Source organism: Pelodiscus sinensis, chromosome 9, assembly GCF_049634645.1.
Source record: "Pelodiscus sinensis isolate JC-2024 chromosome 9, ASM4963464v1, whole genome shotgun sequence".
NCBI lineage: Eukaryota > Metazoa > Chordata > Testudines > Trionychidae > Pelodiscus > Pelodiscus sinensis.
Genome location: NC_134719.1, coordinates 59,579,665 through 59,593,681, shown reverse-complemented (window position 1 = coordinate 59,593,681; position 14,017 = coordinate 59,579,665). Strand labels below are relative to the sequence as shown.

Sequence of the window (14,017 nt, the reverse complement as noted above, 5' to 3'; positions counted from 1 at the left end):
CAGATTGATTTCCGACCCTCCCGCAGTAGCAGGGGAAGATCGGTGTAGTTGGGTCATGAGCGGGTGTGGGTGTGTGTGTGTGGGGGGGGGGGGTGCATAGCCCCGAGGTGGGCAGGAAACGCTCTGGACTCGGAGCAGGAGGGGCGGTTTGCTAATGAGCTCAGAGGGGTTTCAGCACCATGGACAGGGCCCGGCGGGGCGGGGCTGTGGGAGCAGGTGCGCTGCAGGGCGAGGCTGGGGGCCAGGGCGGGGATTGACAACCTGTTGCGGCCTCACGTCGGCGCCAGCTCCCTGCAGGCTCCGAAGCGTCCCGAGGCTGGGCTGCCGGCGGGGCTCTCCCGGGAGCTGCGGCTGCTCTCCCGCCCGGCGGGGGCCCTGACTGCGCCCGGCTCTCCCGTCCCCACTGGGGATCCCGCTGCGGCTCCCCCCGCTTTCCCCAGCGCCCGCCCCGCTCCCCGCCTCGCCTGTAGGGCGCGGCCGGCTCCGCGGGGCGGGGCAGCCGCCGGGCCATTGCACTCGCCGGGGAGCCGCGCGGCTGCCGCCCCTGCCTAGTCCCGCTCCCCGGTGTAGGGCGGCGGGGCCAGGCGGTGCAGCGGGGCGCCCCCTGCAGCCGAGGGGCGCTCAGCGCAGCCCGGGGGAGCCATGAAACGGACAAGAGGCTGACGGCTGCTCCCTCGCCTCCTACCGCGGCAGCCGCAGCTCCGCCGCCCGGCTCCGCAGCCTGCCCAGCGGCGGGCGTGTGTCGGGGGCGGGCGATCGGCCGGAGCAGGCGCTTCCCAGGTAAGCCGCTTTCCTGCGCTGGGTGCGGGCGCGGGGCGCTGTGGCTCTGTCGGGGGCTGGAGAGGAGAGAGGGGGGGTCTCCACTCGGCGCAGAAGGGGAGCGGGGTCCCAGAAGGCAGCCAGACATTTCCCTCCGCAAACTTCTCCGCCAGGGCCCCCGGGCGAAGCGCGCGGCTCTTCTGCTGGGGCGGGCGCCTCTCTTCGGACAGCCCCCGAGGCGCCCCGGTTTGGACAGGTAACCGGATTCCCCCCACCCCCAGGCAAAAAAGGGGGAAAGACCGGGGCGGAGGCTAGAAAAGGGAGCAAGCGAGTCAGCGCTGGCCAGGGGCGTAGGCTGCCGGGGACGCCCGGAAAGTCCCCACCCGGCGAGGCTGCTGCCAAACCCTTCGTGCCAGCCCGGGCCGAGTTTGAAAAGTCCCCGTGCTCGGGCCGCAGGGAGCCCCCACCTCGCTCCCCCCGGCGCCTCCTCCAGCCGATGCGAAGGGAATCAGGTCCCTTTGCCGAGCCCAGGGAGCTCTGTGCTGGCTCTGGCTGCGCGTCCATAATTGGGCCGGAGCGCTGGGGTTAGCCGCCCTGGGGGGACCTTTCCCCGCTGGGGGGGCTTTCTCTGAGGCTGAATGGCTGCCCCCCTGCCACAGGCCCCCTAGAGCAGCAGGTAGCCCCGCAGCGGAGTTCCCCGCTCTTGCTCCTCCTGTCTATACAGAACCAACAAACAGTGTGGAATATTCCATCAGCGCACCCCACTTCTCTTATCTCCCCCCTTCCCTCACGGGTCTGCCCCGCCCAGCTGAGTTTTTACAGGGGTCCCTCTTTGTGACTTGTCAAGCTTTGAGCCCTGTTTTTAATCGGCATGAATAGAGTCTGGGGGGAGGGGTCAGGGGATGTGCCCAGCTGGGCAGCTTTGCTAGTGATCTAGAGAGTGTCCTAGACTCCTGAGATGACTAGGAAGGACTGTCACTTGCTGATAAACCAGAGATTGTGATAATGAGCGATTCGCATGTGCCGGGCTAGTGGCAATTAATGAGACAACAGGAGTCTCCTGCTGCCGGGATTTTTATAGTGGTGGCTTTTCACTGGGCTTACGCCTGGTGTAGCAAGAGCAGGAGCTGGCTGTAGTGATGGCGATGGTGCGGACGAAAGGCTGTGGGCAGACGAGTCAGGAGCCCTTGTTAAACTGCTGGGTGGGTTACTGATATGCCATGCAGTGGGATCTTCAATGGGGTGGCCACGTCGACTTTAGCAACCCCTACCGCTCCCTATGTAGCTCCAAGTAGAGGGTCCACTCCGCAGGGTTCCAAGAAGGCTCTTGCCTTGGAGGAAAAACAATCTTTTGTTTTCTCTTCTGATGGTTTGGGGGTATGAACAAATGTCTGTAGAGACTGAGACCAGGAAAACTCATAGTTTCTCATCTTTGAGTTGCTGTGCACAGAGGAGTGTCTGACCGGGGAGAAAGGGAGTCCACACATATAAGACTGAATGTGTTATTGACAGACGTTACAGAGATCAGATTCATAGATTCTAAGGCCAGGAGGGCATGACCCAGGCCAGAGGATTTCCCCGAATGAATGCATTTCCTCCCTTTTGGGATTTCTTTCAAGCATCCGACTGCTCAATTCCAGTCACAATACACCCTATCCACTCCTCCCTGGATAGAAGGCTGGGTAGGGATGTCATGCGTTGGTTATCAATCCTGTGTTTAATCAGGGGAGGAGCCATAAATACCAACATGATTAAAGTGGTGTTTGTGGCCTGAGCAAAATCAGTTAATTTAACAATAGGCATACACTGAAATAGAGTCAGTGTCCATTGTGTGGATAAATCCAGGATGCTAGTCACACGACTGCCAGTCACCCCCACTAAATGAAGGTGGATAAGCTTAGCCAGACAACAATCGGCAAACAATCCTCCTTCCCATGTCTGATTTCCTTTCCTGCACATCTGCTACTAGAGCAGAAATTGAGACCCTTGCTGATCACAGTTTGAGGTGCTGACCTTTCACAGGGCTGCTTTGCTACTGAGATGAAATATTTAGCGCGACTCCGCCGCTGCCTTTTTCTTGAAAGTGCGTTTCATGCTTCATCTGCTGGAAATGCTAGGAGATTTCATGCCACATTTTTCATTCCGCGAGGCCAAAATCCATAAGGCATATGGGTAGTATGTCTCTGGGTGGTTTCACTGCAAACCTCATTCTTCCCGCAGAAATATGAATCTCTTGGGTGTCGTCTGTGCACAATTCTGCATCAGAGACCCACCTTTCATTCGCTCTTTAAGTGGGATTAGTATCCTGTCCATGGTGTGCATAGAGCCAGATTGTGTCCTCTTTACTTGCCTTGGTGAGCACGAGTAAGGATTAAAGCCCAAATTTGCAGTCTGAATTGGAGCTTTATCTCATATAAATGAGCTCAAAATCAAGCCTTATGGGGTTCCAACATTGCAATGCTGATAGAAGTTAAAGGAGAATTGGTCCCAAGAGGGTTTTCCTTGTGATGGAGACAGTTAAGAGGGATGGGGTGCAAACATTAGGCATGTTACATTGCCAAAAACTGGCTTTTGGCAACAAAATGCTGCGAGTGTTCACACTGCAATGAAACTTCTGTAGGGGAAAAACACCCAGTTTTTACAACAAGAAACTTCCAACCCTGTGAGAGACCTTGTCTTTCCCCCTCCTTTTATTGTCAACAAAGAGCTAGTGTGGACTCTGCTGTTTGTTTAGTCAAGAAAACTGGCTTTTGCTGGTATCCCGCAATGCCTGCCCTGATGGCTCTGTTCAGTGTTTTGTGATCTCTGCTGCCCTGTAGGTATGCACCCTTCCCCTACTCTGTGAAGTATCTGACAGCTGAGTAAGCTGCTCCCTTTGGGGAACAAACAAAGAACAAATCATGGGAGTGCTCCCATTCTGCCCTGTGGGGAACACAGGAGTAGACAGACTACTGTCGCAGGGAGAGGGCTGGAGAAATTGCTCTGCTGCTTTGACATTCCTTAGCACAGAGAGCTCACTGAGCTATCGGGGAATCCCAAGAAAAGCAGGGATCAGCTCTGCCTTCCCACAACATTGCACTGTGGGATGCTTACCCAGAATGAAAAAACGGAGTGACCAGTTTTCACTTCTGGCGACTTTTGCATGGTGACAGCACTTTTGTCACCAAATCTTCCCTGTGTAGACCTAGCCTTCGTCTGCAGCAGGGTTTAGTTTTGCTCACAAGGTCAAAGATCAGGCCAACGACATGATGGCATCATGGCAGCCCAGCCTGGAATAAGTTATTGCACTTTAAAATGTAGGAGGATCCATTGCAGGACAAGTAAAGGCTGTCAGCTGGGAAAGCAGGCTGCCGGTCTGTGGACCCCTTCCTCCCTCATTTATACTAGTGGAAATCAGCAGTCGCTCCACCAGAACAGGGGGCGATCGATCTGTATTAAAGTGGTGTGAGAGTTTCCAGGAGCTGCAGGGATAAGATTCAAAGGGAGTGGTCTGTGTAAGTTAACAGCCACCTCTCTGGTGAGTAAATGGAAGAAGAATTCGAACCTTGGCCTGAAAGGTGGCTGGACGGTGATGTGACTAGGACAGGAGATGGGTACAACGCAAAAAACCCACAACCCCCTTTTTTCTTTTTGTAGGGAAGCGTGCGACGACGCTGTAAAAGAGCTCCAGGAAGTGTAATCAGTCATATGAGTAAGGCTTTTGACGCAGCCCTCTGTGTCATTTTCATGAGCGAACCAGGACCGGGCGATTGAAAAGGGCCCAAAGCTCCCAGCTGACAGCTGGGAGGACAAGGGTGCAGTGTGCTCTGGGCAGCACTGAGGGCTGGCTGCCCCCAGCCCCTCCCTTTCTATCTGAGCCCCACACACGCCTCGCCTAGGGGCTGGCAATTCTGTCACCCCCCTGAGTTCTGGGTCCGGAACCCGTCAGTGTTTCCATTGGCACCTGGACAATGAAGTGGAGAGTGTGCTTACCAAATCTGTAGGGGACACCAAGGTTGATGGGAGGGTCAGAGAAGTACCCCTGTGAGACAGAAATAAGTTGGTAATGAACATAGTCTGTTGCAGGAGCAGGCAATAGCACAGCAGCGGTTCATCAGCCTGCTATATTTACCTGCAAAGCTGCAGGTATCAACAATTGCAGCTCCCGTTGGTGCAGATTGCTGTTCCTGGCCAATAGGAGTGTCAGGAAGTGGCACAGACCGGGACACAGCTTCCCACAGCTCCCATTGGCTGGGAACAGCGATCGGTGGCCAACAGGAGCGTGATCACCGGTACCTGGGGGGCTGCCAGGAGCTAAGCCTAGCGTACTGGATCTGACCTGCGGCCTGGTGTTTGCCCACCCCTGGTCTATTGGCAGGAAGCAGTAAAGGATTCTCCTGTGGATCAGCCACTATCTGGGCACGAAAGCCCTCCACTTACCTAGTCACAGAGAGGCAGGCAATGCCTGTCAACATTAGCCACCCCGGTGGAGTGGCTGCTGTGCCCAGCTGAGGGACACGCCCGTATATCAACGTGGGCTTTATGAAAGAGAACCTGGCTGCTTGTGTTTTGATATCTAAAACTGAAGGCTGCTACACTGGGGCCGGATCCTTCTGCAAATCTCTGCAAGTCCTTGGGAGCCGGCTGAGAATCGGGAGACGTGCAGCTCTCCATAACTTCAGCAGACATTGGATACACGCTGTGGAGGGCTGGAGCCGGCCAAGCCTTTGTTTTCTTGTGCGTGCCCGTCCCTGTAGTGTATAAGCACGTGGCATGCTATTGGAGTATGACTTGGTGAATGTAATTACAGTTAATGAGCCATTAAACTAAACCTCTGTTTATGCTCCAAGATAATGTTGGCAGTCCCAGCTGTGTGTCTTGGATCATCCACAGGAAAAGAGTCTTTGCTTTCCTGTAGCTGCTGGGCAGCATTGCTCCTCCCCTGCCTCTCTCCATCTGCAAGAAAAGGGCAAGGAGGGGGAGGCGATGTCTTTGCCTGGACCAGCTTGGGTTGGGGAGAGAGCTGAGCTTTTGAGTCACAGAGAGCTCTTCTTCTGGCTTGGCCAGTTTCTTATCTTCTGACAGCCACATTCCCCGTCCCTTTGAAACTGAAAAAGAGACTGTCCTGGATCATTGGCCAGAGTGACAAGTGGGTGTGGTGAGAGAGCAGCAGACGGGCTTTTGTTTGTGTAACCAATTCTCCATTTCAAGGGCGGGGTGGGGGGCGGGGTGAAGGCGACCTCTTTTCACGAGACGAGACCGACTCCGTGCATGGCGTCCAAGGGAGCCCTGGTGGAAGGAAGCACAGCTGCAGTGAAGTCCGTGAAGCTGCCGCTGCTTACACCAGAGATAGATTTGGCCCAGAAGCTGTGGACCAGCCGATGGTTTCTGGACATTTGTGAAGTGAATGGGAATTGGGTGTCCAAATCTGCTGGGCAGCTTGGAAAATTCCCAGCCTCAAGGGCGGTTTCTTATTGTCTGACAGCCGTCCTCTTGTGAAAGAGGGCTACCTCGTGTGCCTTGGAGTAGTGACGGGAACGGTCCTTTAAGGCAGCGCTGACCGTTAGTCAAGGGAGTCTTTATAGCTGTAAACTGAAGCAAACAGCAGCACATGAGGGGAGGGCTGATTGGAAACAGACACTCAAATGGATAGATTAGCAGCACTCCATGGAAGTCAGGGCACCAAGTGCACAGTGCAAGATCCCCACCCACGTGCCTCCTCGCCACCCTGCTGCGGCCACTCCGGAGGCCAAGCGAGGAATTCAGTCGGCACCGTTCCTTCAGCTCTTGGACCCTCTGCTGAGACTGCCAGCCCACGGGTGCGGGGACGGGGACAGCTGTGATAATGGTTTTCCATGTAGACCATCCCGAGGAACTAACGCAAAAACATCAGAACGGCAAGACTGGGTGAGACCGAAGGTCCATCTAGCCCAGTATCCTGTCTGCTGACAGTGGCCAATACCAGATGCCCCAGAGGGAGGGATCACAACACGTAATACTCTCGTGATCCTGTCACCCATTTCCAGACAAACAGCAGCTAAGGGAGACCATTCCTTTTTTGAACCCTGTTAAAGTCCTAGTCTTCACCATATCCTCTGGCAAGGAGTTCCACAGGTTGACTGTGTGCTGAATGAAGAAAAACTTCCTTTTGTCTGTTTTAAATAAACCTGCTGCCTGTTAACTTCATTTGGTGACCCCTAGTTCTTATATTGTGGGAATAAGAACATAATAACTAGATCTGCTCATTTGTGCCACAAGGTCGTTATTGCCCCTAAAAGCCTTTTCCACATTCGTGGCCCTGGTGTGAATCTGGAGACTCCAGCCATGCTGGCAGTCAGCCCAAACCACTTACGCCGGATCTTCCAGGGCCAGCGGCTTCACACCAGCTACCCCCTTCACAGCCCAAACCTCAAACTCCCCTTCCTACACACACGTAGGAACAATCACCTTCCTTTTGGTTCACCTGCCACTTTATGGCCAGGCTTTGCCATGGTGCTCAATGTGAGCGTATCTCCTCCAAAGGGAGATTCGTAGCACACCTCGATGGGAGGGAGGAATTGTCGTATTTTAGAGGAGAAAACTGGCACGGAGAGAAGAAGGCTTCTGTTTTCCTAATTTTGGACCTCTCCTCCCCTGCTGGTGATACCTAGGGAAGTCAGTTGGAGCTGTGTCTGCTCAGTGTCACTCAGAATCCGGCCATAGACCGCTCCAGTTGGGCTTGCAAAACCAGAGGATGCTAGCGAGAATGCAAGGCTAAGTCACTCGCCTAAGATGCCTGAGTCACAGCAAGGATCAGCGTCCTCAGAGCAGCTTTCCCCTTTGGATTCAAAGGACACAAGCGGACTGGATGTCTGTGAAGAACAGCCGCATTGGGAAACGGTGTGTAGCTTTGCCTTCAGCTTGGGAGCCTGTTTTGAGGGTGTCTAGCTGATTACATTGCTGAGGTTGGGCAAACAGCTTGTCCACTCTGTCCGCCTGGATCTCGTTCATTGTCTGTAACCACATCAAGCAGAACGCTTTGTCTATAACTACAGCCTAGCACCAGGATGTGCAGGATTTTCCAGCTCAGTGGGACAGATTGTTTGTTTACTTTCCTCTCTCCCTGATTTTGCCTGGGCTCCTTACCCCCTAGCGGCCCAAGTGTTGCTTGAAAAGTCGGAAGGATTTCGGGGAAAGTTTTGAAATTCTGGGTGACAGTTTTGAATTGTGAGCAACCTGATTGCATGAACTCGGCGTCTGAGGCAGCAGCTGTGTCCAAAGCCTGGAGGTTTCACAATCGGCTTCCCACGTAAGGGAGAGCTTCCCTCTGGGCATGGCTTTTGGGAGGCGCACGTTGTGCTGTGTCCCCATAAGATTTTGCAGGGGTCACAAGTCACACATCACACAGGGCCATGAGTACGAGGCAAAGCTTTCTGGGCAGAGGGTAGGGAGCTGTTATACAAAGCTGGCGAGCTGTAATGGTGGGAACGGCTGCAGAGTGGGTCGGAGAATCCAGCCCCTCTGGGTCCAGGCATGGATGTGGGAAAGCTGGGTTTGGCTGGTTTGTTTACAACCCTGGTTGGGGACAGCACTGAGCAAGGACTGTTGAGGATCTAGGCCTGATTTCACCGTGGGAGATGTGACTGATGCTGCAGTATGACTGTTGAGATAAGGGGCCGCCATGGATCTTCCGTGAATTATCTCCTCTTATGCCTCTGCACCAGGAGGAAACGGATCAAACCTTTTCTGGTTGCTCCTGGCGTGGGGAAGGGAGGTTGGGGCTGAGTTCCTTCACAGGAACTGCCTGCCTAAGAACATCCTCATACCCAGCTCTAAGGAGCAGAGAAGGATTAGATCTGAGAGAAGAGCAAATCTCCACTGGACAGATTCAAAATACTCAAAGAATTTAGAAATGAAGCCGGAGCCCCTAACTCCCTGGCTTGACCGGAATAGACCACTTGGCAAAATTCGGGCTAGTTGTGACCGCAGACGAACTCGCTTTGGGTCTGATCCAGCTTTCACATGCCCCAGAAGCATCCCCCCAGCTACGTCCATAGGCTTGTTAGCGTTCCTACGGGGAGAAGACTCTGACTTGCAGAAGCTTCAGTACCTGCCTCCTGCCTCCCTCCTTGTCTTATGTCTGATCTCAGGGCTGTCAACCGGCCCAGTCCCAGTCCCATCCAGCGGAGCCCGAGGATGTCACAGTATGGGCATGAACATCAAGGGGTTTTCTTTTCTGTTCCATGTGAGTTAGTACCCCTGCGATCAGCTGTTCAACAGAATTCCGGGCCGGACTTTCACAGGCTCTGCCCCCACACTCAGCACCTGCTTTTCCAGGCCGTTCTAGTGAGGTTTTGGCCTGGCCACACCGGGGCATGGTCACAGCCAGCAAGCGCAGAGGAGGCATTTTTCAAACCTTTGAAAGACGCTGCAGAGGAGCTGGGTCTGGACAAAGCTCTGGTTTCCCCTAAAGTATCTATCAGGGATGGCCTAGATCAGCTGTGGCCAACCCGCGGCTCGTGAGCCACATGCGACTCTTGCCCGCCAAAAGTGCAGCTCGTGAAGCCGCTCCTGCACCTCCCCCCCCAAAGATCCCCATCCCATGCCAGCTCTGTCTGTCCGTCCCTCTCCCCGCAGCTCCCGGCTTCTCTGTGCTTACCGGGTCACAGCTGTGGGGTTTTAACAATGGCTCTCAAGATGGCAGCCGTCTTAAAGGGGCAGTCTCCTTTTTAAATTTTTTTTATATATATTTTTGGTTTCGCTCGACAATTCTGTTCTGGGGGGCTTTCTTTTTTTGCTTGACAATTCTGGTGCGGCTCTTTGTATTTTTTCCGCCACCGTTTTGGCTCTCTTTGTTAAATAGGTTGGCCATCCCTGGTCTAAATGGTACTGGGTCCTGCCATGAGGGCAGGGGACCGGACTCGATGACCTCTTGAGGTCCCTTCCAATTCTAGTGCTCTATGAAAGCTCTCTGCACATCAGCTGCCGGGGATGGCTCTATCACCGGGACCAGGTGTTGAATTGCTCAGCAGAGTGAGTGCACATTGGATCCTGATCACTCTTCTAAACTAACCCTTATCTAGAGAGCTCATTTAGAGTTATGGTCTTGGGAAAAGCTGGTGCTGAGCATGTGAAAATCTGGCCCTGAATTCTGTGGAAAACCTGATGGGAAGGGGCACCTACTCACACGGAAAAGGTGAGAAAAAAGGAATGAAATAAACCTCTTGGGGGACCTGTAGCTCAGGGGCTGCATCCAGCCCCCAGCTTGCCTGGATCTAGCCCCCAAGGCTCAGGGCTCCCCCCCAAGCATCAGAGAGCCCCACCCCAGAGCCTATGGGGGGGCCCACAAAATCTACTAGCCCGGGCCCCCTTAGACTGTAATGTGCAAGGAGAATGTGGAGAGTGTCTGTCTTTCTGCTTCTCCGTCGGGGGCCATGTCAGTGAGATGGGTTTTTTGTGCAGCCCCTGACTGATTTTCTTCTGCAGGTCAGAGGCCCCGGACTCAAAAAATGTTCCTCGCCCCGGCTCTTGGCTTTCAGCCCCACTCTGCACGCTGCTGTGATTGGCTCTTCCGCAGGAGGATTCTTCTGCTCCCCCAAACTGTGGGGATCTAAAGCCGAAGCGACAGCAGAGTCTTTGCTAAGAAACCCAGCAGAGCACCATGTGCCATTTAAGTACCCTTAATTGGTGTGTGTTCCGGCAAGCTGTCCCATCCGCATGGAGCCCCGTGGGCCCTCACATGTGGGGAGTGAGCCCAGCAGTGCAGCTTGGAGGATCGCTGCCTGTAACGAGCCCATGGAGAGCCCAGGCCAGAAACAGTAGCCTGCCTAAAATTTTTTGATCTAGCGTCTTTACTATTCACTCTGGCCTTGTCCAGACTAGGGTTGGAAGGTGTTTGCTCACACGTGTTACCTGCCTTGCGCCAACAAGGCAGCGAGCTTTTACAGTCTGAACTTGGATGAGTTGACACTGTCTTGTCTGCACGAGGCGTGTAAACACACATTAGCAAACACCTCCTAAACCCTCATCTAGACAAGGCCTCTGGGAGACGTTCTAGCAAGAACTTGCCCCTCTCGCGCTGCTAAGGCAAAGGGAAGTGTGTTCCACCACAGACACGAAATATTTGATTTACCTAATGTCAGTAGCCTTTGAGATCTCTCTCTCTCGGTCATCTTTTCTCACTACCAGTCATGCCCAGTTTTTAAATCGTTCCTCACTGCTCCTGTGTCTAAACCTTTGTTGCTCTTTCCATATCTTTCTTAAAGTGTCGCCCCCCAGAACTGGGCACAAGGATCCAGCTGAAGTCTCACCAGTGTAGAGGAGAGCAAGCAATTACCTCTTGTGTTTTACATACAGCATTCCTTTGTTGACGCAGCCGAGAATAATTTTTACCTCTTTTGCAGCAGCCTGATACTGTTGATTCATATTCAGTTTGTGATCCACTAACTCCTAGATCCCTTTAATCAGGGCTACCAGCTTGCCGGTTATTCTTTACTTTGTAGTTTGTGCATTTGATTTTTCCTTCCTTTGTGTATTACTTTGTACTTCTTTGTTGACATTTATCTTGTTTATTTCACACCAATTCTCCAATTGATCAAGGTCTTTTTGAATTCTAATCAGAGCCTCCAAAACGCTAGAAACCCCTCCCAGCACGGTGCCATCCAGATATGTTGTCAGTGTTTTGTCCAGTAGGGATGTAAACTGGTTAGCTGGGTAAGCATCACCCTTTACTAGTAATCGGTTAACTGATGCCCTGCTCTAGCTCTGCTGGACCTACCACGCTGCACGGCAGTTAGGGGGTTGCTCTAGCTGTCCCTCACCTGTGGCATGATGCAGCGAGCTGGTTAACTGGTTAAACAGAATGTTCAACCGGTTAACATTTTAAACGGGATTTTACATTCAAGTCATTAATGAAGGTGCTGGACACAGGGTGCTGGAATAGGACTGGACCTCCAAGTCAACCCCACTAGATCCCTCTGGTTTAACAGTGAACTCTGTGAGTACAGTTTTTCTACTAGCTGTGCTCCCACCTTTTAGTAATTTCGTGTAGACCCCATTTCCCTACTCGGCTTCTGGGGCCATCATGTGGGACGGTGTCAAAAACCTGGCTAACGTTCGATACATTGTATTTGCTGCTTCCTCCTGCTACCCACTAGGCCAATAACCCTGTCTAAGAAGGAAATGAGGTTGGTTTGGCAAGGCTTGTTCTTGGAAAATCCATGTTGACTATTACTAATATCCTCTAGGTGTTTTCAAATTGATTGTTTAATCATTTGTTCCAGTATCTTTCCAGGTATCAAAGTCAGGCTGATTGGTTTATAATTCCCTGGTTCCTCTTTGTTCCCCCTTTTAATAGTTTTATGTTTGCTCCTCTCCAGTCCTCTGGGACTCACCTGTCCTCCTTGAGCTCTCAAAGATAATTGCTAACTGTTCCGAGGTTGCATCCGCTAGTTTCTTAAGTACCCTCGAGTAAATGTTCAGCCGGCCTTGCCAACTTGAATGCATCCTAGCAAAGAGGCTTCCGAGGATCCTATAGGTCCACCGGAGAGTTAGTGGGCTTGTGTCCTGCGCTACTTGCCTTTCTGCTAATGGGAGTTAATTAATAGTTGACTTACTGGATGTTAAGGTGGCTCTCATTGGCTTAGCATCAAACCTGAGACCAGGAGAAGGAGAGAACAAAGGCATAGATGCAGGTTACAGAGCTGCCATCCATCCCTATTCTATGAGGTGGTCCCAGTTGTTACAAAATGGTGGGACCATACAGTCTGTGTGTCCTTAGACCGGGCAGTCTCCAGGCCTGGACTAACCCTGTAAACCTGGCACCTTCTTGGCCCTTGTTAAACCTGCCCCATTTCTGTGGGCTCCTGTTGACAGGGCAGTGGCCTGGTTTGGCTGTGAGGTGATCAGACCAGGTTTCTAGTTGTAGCTCTGTGGCACTGGGCACGGTTCTGGGTCTGTTTCCTCTGCTCCCCTCTGTCTGACTTGGCTGTGTAGATAATGAGCGTTTCAGCAAGGTCGCGCTCTTGCTACGTGCAAGTTCAGGGCCTGGCACAATGGGGCCCTGATCTGCTGCAGCAGCCGAGGCTGTACTGCCACTCCCTGGTCCTCCAGGCTCCTATGCTGCTCCGGGGGCTCTATGCAGAGGGAAAGTGAAAGATGTGGGAGCAGTGAGTGAGCAGGGCCATTCTTGCTCTTTCCCAGCTGCGGCAGGGCCTGCAGGGCAGAGGGCAGAGAAGCTGGCGAGGCTGGTTCTACACCTCCTGGAGATCCTCGGGGTTGGTGAAATCTCCAGATGGGGTATCCTTCAATGATACTGCAGTACTGAAACCAGGGGAAGCTTTGCCATTGATTTCAGTGCGTGCAGGATCTGGCCCTGAATGGACCCTCCAGTGGACCCCCTCTCTACTCCTTCACTTCTCCGTTTAGTCCCTGCTCCTCTTTCCCCGCTGCCCAGTTTCCTTCTGGTGAGCTGCGGCCCCTCTCGGAGTGCCCGTGCAGACCGTCATTAGCCTCCGCCACAGCCATGCTCATTCATAATGGAAAGAGGCTACTCGGCTTCTCTGAGGGATTCCCTTTGTGGCAGTAGGCCAACAGGCAATGGATGGCCTCTGGCAGGGATCAGGCATGGAAGGGCAATTGCCCTCTCTGCATGAGACTCTCCAAAGCCCTTTAGTAAGCAGATCTTCCCGAGACCACGAACACCCATCTGGAGGGTTGCCAGATATCATCACAAAAAATCCCCAAACATGGCGGGAGACCAAACTTGTTAAGCAAGGGGCAGAGTGGCCGCCCACTGACGTGAAGGTGGAGGCACCGGAGCCCCTCCAGGGCTATGTCTACACTGGTGGGCTCTTGTGCAAGTACACCCATGGCAGTATGGACGCTGTCTTACGCAAGAAAACTCTGATGGGCCATTTTAGCCATAGGGCTTTCTTGCGCAAGAAACCCCTGCCATACATCCACACTGCCCTCTTGCACAAGAGCTCTTGTGCAAGAGGGCTTACACTTGTTCGAAAAGAGTGTGGCTCTTGTGCAAGAAGCCCTCTCTTCCCACGCTTTACTGTAAATCTTGTGCAAGAGCGGGTGGGCCGTGTGGACGCTCTGCAGACATAGCCCAGGAGGCCTAATTGGCTATACCATCCTGCCTCCATGTAGTTTAAAGTTGCTTGGAACTCAGGGGCAGGTTGAAAAGCTCGTTCCCCACCCACCTGGCATCTAAAAATGGGCTGGAGGAGAGCGTATGTGAGGGGAATTGGAAGAGGATTTGTGTTTTGAAGTTGCTTGGCTCAGTGATGGTGGC

At 53.2% G+C, this 14,017-nt stretch overlaps 1 protein-coding gene across 6 annotated transcripts in view; it reads left to right on the top strand.

Moving 5' to 3' along the window:
• Nucleotides 1–224: 224 nt before the first annotated feature.
• Nucleotides 225–14,017, top strand: part of LOC102447096 (protein FAM163A) — a 57,386-nt gene continuing 43,593 nt past the window's right edge. For 3 of the 6 annotated variants that reach the window (XM_075936842.1, XM_075936840.1, XM_006126945.4), the window contains exon 1: nucleotides 226–780. The gene's annotated coding sequence lies outside the window, so the exon portion shown is untranslated. Of the gene's footprint in view, nucleotides 781–14,017 lie in introns of all 6 variants that reach the window. The other 3 variants (XM_014575440.3, XM_025186597.2, XM_075936841.1) reach the window with 2 other exon arrangements.